Source organism: Condylostylus longicornis, unplaced genomic scaffold (assembly GCF_029603195.1).
Source record: "Condylostylus longicornis isolate FDR11 unplaced genomic scaffold, ASM2960319v2 ptg000152l, whole genome shotgun sequence".
Taxonomy (NCBI): domain Eukaryota; kingdom Metazoa; phylum Arthropoda; class Insecta; order Diptera; family Dolichopodidae; genus Condylostylus; species Condylostylus longicornis.
In genome coordinates, this window is record NW_026578120.1 from 523939 (window position 1) to 531555 (window position 7617).

A 7617-nucleotide genomic window follows, 5' to 3' on the forward strand; every position below is an offset into this window, starting at 1 on the left:
AAATTGTTTATGTATTTCTGGCGAAATGACATTGCGGATCATTTTTTTTTGTTTTTTTTATAGAAAAATTATGATTTTTGCCGATTTTCATTTCGAGTTTTCTACACGAAAAGTTGACTAAAACATAAAACATTTTTTTATGTTTTATTTTTAATGTAACATGAAATAAAACAAATGAACAAATCAAAAATTCAAATTTCAACTTAAAATTTTAACTATAACTTTGATTAAATATATTTTCGAGTTTTTTCTGCATTTTTTTGTAAAATGCATGTCAGACAGCATATCTGAGAGAATTGAGAGTAAATAATGATAATACAGTGAATAAAAAGAAAATTGGTGCTATATTTTTTAGTTTAGAATACACGACTTAAAATAAAGCTAATAAAAAATTTTATTTGATTTTAATTTAAGTTTGTAATTATTTGATTTTAAATTTTATAATTATGAAAGTGCTTTTAAAATTTTATAATCCTTATAAAAGGTGCGTCGTCTATATAAAAACAAACATAATAAAAAAATGTTAAAGAAATTTGTATAAGCTCTAGAGTTTCTGATGCGATAGTTTAGGTAAATTAGCAAATTAACCTTACCAACAATGTGAAGATAATTCCTAATCAAACTATAATTACATACGTATCTAAAAAAATTAGTTCATATAATTGAGTATAAAAATTCATAACCAATTAAATAAATTAGCATTTATTTTCAGCAATAAAGTGCTATTTTTTAATTTTTATTCCTAAAATGAAGCATAAAAATGCAATATTTTTAATGACTTGTAACATTTGCACAGAACTTTAAACTTAACTTTTCAAACAACATCAAAGTATGTAATAGTATTGTAAAAATTGTATTCCAAAATGTACGAAAAACTTTAGTAATTTTTTTTACAATGTAAAGGTATTGAAAGCTCTGAGACGGTACTTCAACCATATTAATACCGTACTTAAATCTTTTTTAAAGCATTATTGAAGTCACAGTAACTTTTCGAGCTTTCAAAAGCAAAAGCGATGAATACTATTTCAGCTTGTAACTTTTTTCTTTTGCAATCTACTTCATACTTTATAGTAAATTTTATATTACACACTTCTTAATTTTGCATGATTTCTTTTTTAAAATTTTAATTTCACATAAGTATTCTTTTCATTTTTCTGTCAATATTGTTAAATAATATCATTTTTTTGTTATGTTTTTGTTTCGCAATTTGTTGTTAAGCTATATACATATTATATTCTTTGATTTATTTTTAGAATAAAGTGCTCTTATGAAATAATAAAGAATTGAATTGAATTGAAAAAAGTTGATTTTATTCATAATGTTAAAACGGAACATCTAAAGCTTCTATAAGAATACGTGTAAATTCGTCAGCAGCGAACTGTTATTCTCTCTTAGGGTAGAGACCTGTATATCTCTCAGTCGTGGGTGGTACGCAGGTTAAGTAAAACTAATGTCAATTCATTTAAACGTCATTTTTCAACTTGTGGCATTGACAGTTTCTCAGGTGCTGCCGTTTCGATATATGAAAATATAATAAAAAGTTAAGGCACTGCATGAATCTATCGACATGTTCTATATCGACAACAACAAGGTTATTAAATATCAAAATTAAGTACTGTAAACCTTGAATTGATCGTGAATGTATCGAACTAATAAAAATAAGAAATTGTTGGTATATTAAATATATAAATAATTTAGTAGAAAGTTATTTTAATCAAAAGTGTCACTACTGGCGTAAAAAACTGACTTCTGTCAAAAGAAAAAAACGCATTGAATATGATACTAGGAAATTTAATTTATGTTTCGGTAACCTAAAAAAGACTTGAGATCTTGTCAAAGTGTCATCATTGTGGCAGATGGTTGCTGCAAATCTTAAAGTAAGGACTTTTTTATAAACCTACCTGCGATGAAAGTGCAAAAATTGTCAAATTATATAACTTTAACAAATTTTATTGGAAAGGTGGTAAAGATTCCGCCAGAGAACTACACCGGTTTGCCTAATGACGCAATGAAAGTTAGTAAAGTTGTGCCAATTTACAAGAAAACAGGGGATGAGGATGATCAAAACAATTTTAGGCCAAAATCAATTGGACTAGCGCTTTCCAAAGTTATTGTTAAAAATTCGTGTATAAACGTTGCTTGTAAACGTTATTCCACCTTGTAGCGGTGTAATTCGGTAGCATTGTGTGGTTTAAGAATTTCCATCATAACCGAAAATAATATGCAGAATGAGATGGATTGACGAATATGATATTAACTACCGAGTCATACAAAGCAGCGCTTTAGGGCCGATACTGTTTACTTTCTGTATCAATAGTTTATCCATGTTCCAACTAAATAGTAAAGCGTAATTTACTCTAAAAAAATAATACAAAACTCATCGAAACTTAAGCAAATCAGGACATGTTACTAATTCACAAATGGATAAAAAATCCTAAACTGAAAATTAATATCAAATAATCTAAATACATGTTTTTAAAAGTAAAAAATATTGGTTTCAATATTATATATAACAACGGTCAAATTGACAGAGTGAGTTCGTTTAAATATTTGAGCATCATAATTGACCACAACTTATCTTGGAAACGACATGTTGATTATTTGACTAAAGAGACGGTAAGGATTGGCGGTGTATTTAAGAAAATATGCAAAAGGATTCCTAAGAGACTGGAGATCTCCATTTACTATAGCCTGTTTCATAGTGTCATCACGTATGCTATCGTAGTATGGGGTTACACATTTCTCAAAACTTTGGAAATTCTTCAACAAAGCCAAAATAAAGCTATCAAAAATCTTTTCGGGCACCATTATAGAAGGCTAACTAATTTAATTCACTCAACACACCATATTTTGAAATTAAACGATTTTAGTGAACGTGCGCAAGTAACGCATATTCAAAATATTTTAAACAATAAATAAAAATCTAATACGCAGATCATTTTTAACAGCAACTTTCACAACTATAGTACCAGAACGGCAACTCACATTCGCAGTCATTCGGAGCATAATTCATGGACTTAACCAGTATTAAACTCGTCTGTCAAATCATATAAAAGGTTGCCAGAAATACTAAAAAAATCTTCAAAAGGAGTAATACAAAATAAAATTAAAAAAAGAATTTATAGAAAAATACTACTTACGCCTTTTTAAAAACATGTAATATTTTGTCTTCTCTTATTTATACATATTTATCCCTTTTCACTATAATTGTTTTTCTAATTTCTTTCTAAAATATTTTTGTCACGCCAGAGGTGACGTCAGAGTTTTAGAGCAAAATATTTTTGTCGCGCCAGAGATGGTTGGCATAGGTGCAAAGGGTTATATACATATATCTCTAACTATGTAATTGATCTAATTATTTTTCTTTTGAATTTTTTATTTTTTTTTTTTGTAATTTTTGATTTTCGCTTTGTTAATTATTCAATTTTTCAATATGTTAAATATTATCTTTTATATTTTTTATAATGTTATATTATCTTCTTAATTTTTGTTTGGCTTATCTTTGATTGGTTAATCGGTTTATCTTTAAACTTCATATGTAAGTTTCTTTCTTTACGAGCTTTGTCAAACTGAAATTAATATTATATGCCAAATGTTGTTGTTTTTTTTCTTAGAAAATTTCACGCAACCATATTAAAAATAAACAAAGATTTTATTATTTTATATTTATAAAATTAGCGCAGCTAATAAATAAAAAATCATAAAATATTATTCATTAAAAAAAGAATATTATTTTATAAAAACTTATAAAAAAATTATAACAAGTGAAAAATAGCAAAAAATTTGAATATCAAAAAAATGAAAAAGGTGTATAGTTTTAAATTGTTATTTGCAAAAACAAATAGTTTTTTTTACACCACATACATGTGAATATTGTTTAATTCAATAACTAAAAGAAATATTTATTCAATAGTGCTTTGATTAATTTGTAATTTTATTAAGTTTTTAATTTTGCAAAGAAAACTTATGTTTTTGTTTTGTTTTAAATTAAAATTACTTCGAATGCCAAAATTTTAACTGTACCGGTTTTTTTTAAGCAAAATGAGTTGTGCTTGATGAAATGTGGCATACAAAAAAATATTTTAAATTATTTTTTTTTATAATTACAATTTTCCTAGAAATGATGAAATGATTTTTTTAGTCACCAAAAAAATAAATGAAGACTACGATGATGTTGAATTCAGTAGTAAACTAAAATGTTAGTGTAAATTATTTATATTCTAAAATATTTTGTTTTATATTTTGCTTAATTAATGAATAAGGAAGAATACGACAACATACCATCTACTTCAGCCAGTAATAACCACCATATTAATTAAAATTTGTTAAAAATTATACTCTTCATTAAGATTTATATGTATTTATGTTGATTGTTATTAATATTATCTAGAGTTGTTCAGGAAAATTTTGAAGCAAAACTGAAATACATGAAATTTTTTTACAAAATATGTTTATGTTTGGGGGTCATAAAATATAATAATATTGTGATATTAAAATATTTGCAATTTGTAAAATAAATTTATTCAAATAAAAAAAAATGAGTTTTGTTTGAATTTGTTTTTTTTTCACAGATATCTAAGGTGAAAAAATAATGTCTTTATATCTAACAAGTCCCAATGCTCAGAAAGAAACTTGAAAGCACGACCTTATTTTATATGGGTTTTTTTTTAAATCGAAGTGGCTATTGAGAAGAAATATTAAAATAAATTCACACTTACTTATAAAGCAGGTAAAATTCTAAAAATATATTTGAAAAATCAAGAAAATATATTAATATTTTCATTCAGAATTATTTTAAAATTCCTGAAACAGCGGAAAAACAACAAGCACAACCTTCACCTTCAACGTTTTATATGTTACTGAAAGCACTTCATTATTTTTAAGGGAACAGCTTTTTTTCTCATAGGGTTAGTTAACTCAAGATATGGGAAGTAACTGTGGTGTTAAGTTGAAAATATAATTAATGAAAGATAATTATTAAATATTGATATAAATACATAGTAAAGAAAAAATTTGAAATAGTAAAGAAAAAAAATAGTAAAGAACAAACCATATTGAAATATGAATTTCAAATTTTTTATCATTTTTTCTTTCCTCCTACCTTTCTTTCTTTTTCGTGCAATAGAAGCCAAAAATTCGTAATATTTCGTAAAAAAAAATGAGCATTGAGACTTGTTAGATGTAAAGACATTATGAAAAAATATTTTGAAATATTCTTTAATTTTTACTTTGAAAAAAAAGTTTCAACTTGTCCTTTATATGAATTACACATATTTTATAATAGAGTCTAGTCAAAAAGGGAAAATTAATACGCTCCTGTTACGACTTTGACAAAGGAGCAAGTTGTCTCCTTCCTTGCTCGAAGCAAGAACAACTAGAAAAAATTTGACTTCATTATTTTTTCAAAATACTCCTTCCTTTACTTTTTCTAATTCGTTGACATTGCTAATGTAAAATGTAATACACTAAAAGACATTCTGGAAATTTTTTAAATCATCTCTGCACGAGCTTAAAGCTCTTTCGAGTAATTATTGAAATAAAATAAAAAAAATGTAATACTTTATTGTTATCTCGTTCTTTGGAAAAATAAATGTAGGTATAGCATTTACCTTTTTCTTTTCTCGTAAAGTATTGCTTCTCATAGCTTCTACACAACACGTTCGGGGATTTTCTACTTATACAAACGTAATCAAATATATTATTAACATAAAAATCAAAGTATATCTACTAACAAGTAGTTCAACTCTCCGTTTACATCACACTAATGCAATCACTCATCAATATTTTTATAAAAAATTTCCCTTAGTTAAAAGAGTTAAGCAGTATACCTTCTTATTTTCATTTTTATACACATAAGAATTTTTGGGAAAGGGAAAGAGTACGCAATAGATGTCAACCTGTTTTTTTATAATGTAATTTTGAAAGGCGTCACTTTATTATTTGTTCCTATATAAAGTATAGGGAAAAATATTAAGAATTTTAAAAGCGACACAATAATTTCTGTAATTCATTCCAATAAAAGGTGGCAAAAAATGTGTATTCATATTATAAAAGCGAAGCGGAAAAGAAGTGTTTAAAAAAATTATTATAATTTATATGAAAAATAATAAAAATAAATTTTAAAAAGACGTATAATATTAAAAAAAATTTTTTATAATAATGGGTGAACATTAAGGTGAAGTGTTTGGGATGTAATATTGTGTGTGAGGCAAAAAAGCCGACACAAAAATTTCATTTGTTGCTTTAAGATGTGGAGAGGTAAATATGTACTTTTGAAAATATTTTAAATTTTTAGTGTTAAGCACTTGTAATTAATAATTATTATTAATAAATAAAATAAATAAATTATTTTTAAATTTTTTATTTTCATTTCAATCTTAATAAATTTAAAACATATTTCCTATGAATCGGCAATGATTATATTTCATAAAGTGATCAGTATGCATACACCTTTTTTTCTTTATAAATTACTTTACTTCTATGTCACTACCTGGTACTGTGAATCTACTGTACCAGGTACATGAATGTGTACATTCATACATGAAATTTCAAACTCTTTTGCTTTCATACATTCCAATTTTTTACCTAAATTTCATAAAATGAAAAACAAATTTTTTTATTATCTAAATAAAAATTTTTACCTAACTTAATTTAATTTTATTTTATTTCAATGTTTTTCATACACTTGTTTGTTTACAATATTTTGTTTCTTTCTTGCCTACACAACTCTTATTATCATCTGTTTCTAAAAAAAAATGGAATTTTTTAAGAATGTGGAAGCAAGATGCAAATGAAAACTAACGGAATGGAGCGAGTCGAATTACTTATTAGTAGATATACTTTGATAAAAATATACACCAAATCTAACCAATTTATTTTAGCAATTTTTCTTTTTAAAAAATCTTTAGTATTATTTTTTCAAACGTACCTTTATTTCAAGCTAAATATTACGAACAAAATTCAATTAACATAAGTTATTTCTATATATCTTGAAATTTATTTAATAACACAACTAATAAATAAAATTATTCACTAAATTTAAATTAAAATTGAAATTTAAACAAATAAAATACCTTATCGCTCAGCGATAGATTTTCTCGTACGAAATTTATATGTGAACCATAGCTGAAAGAAATACAGGCCTAGACGATGTTCCTTTTTAACATCATAAATCTCCCACAAGATCAACTTTTTTTGAAATTAGCAACTAGAAAAAGTTAAAATTCAATTTTCTACTTTACCCTTGCTTAGATTTTTAAAATATAGTGTTAAAAAATTGATTTAAAAAAAAACTTTCCAGGCCCTGTTTATTTTTTTAAGATTGCGATGTATACTACACCACGAGAAAAAAAAAACACAAAATATTAAGTTACTTTGTGTGCCTTTTTTCGAATTTGAGAAATGTACATTTGATATTAACAAATTTGCTAATTACGCGTGATCAACTTAAAATCAAATAGTTAGAAACTTAAATTCTAAATTCAAATCTAATAAATTTTTATTTACTTTATTTTAAGTCACGTATTCTAGATTAGAAAATATAGCACCAAATTTCTCGTATTCAGTGTATTATCATCCATAATGATTATAAAATTATAAAAGCCCTATCCAAACTTA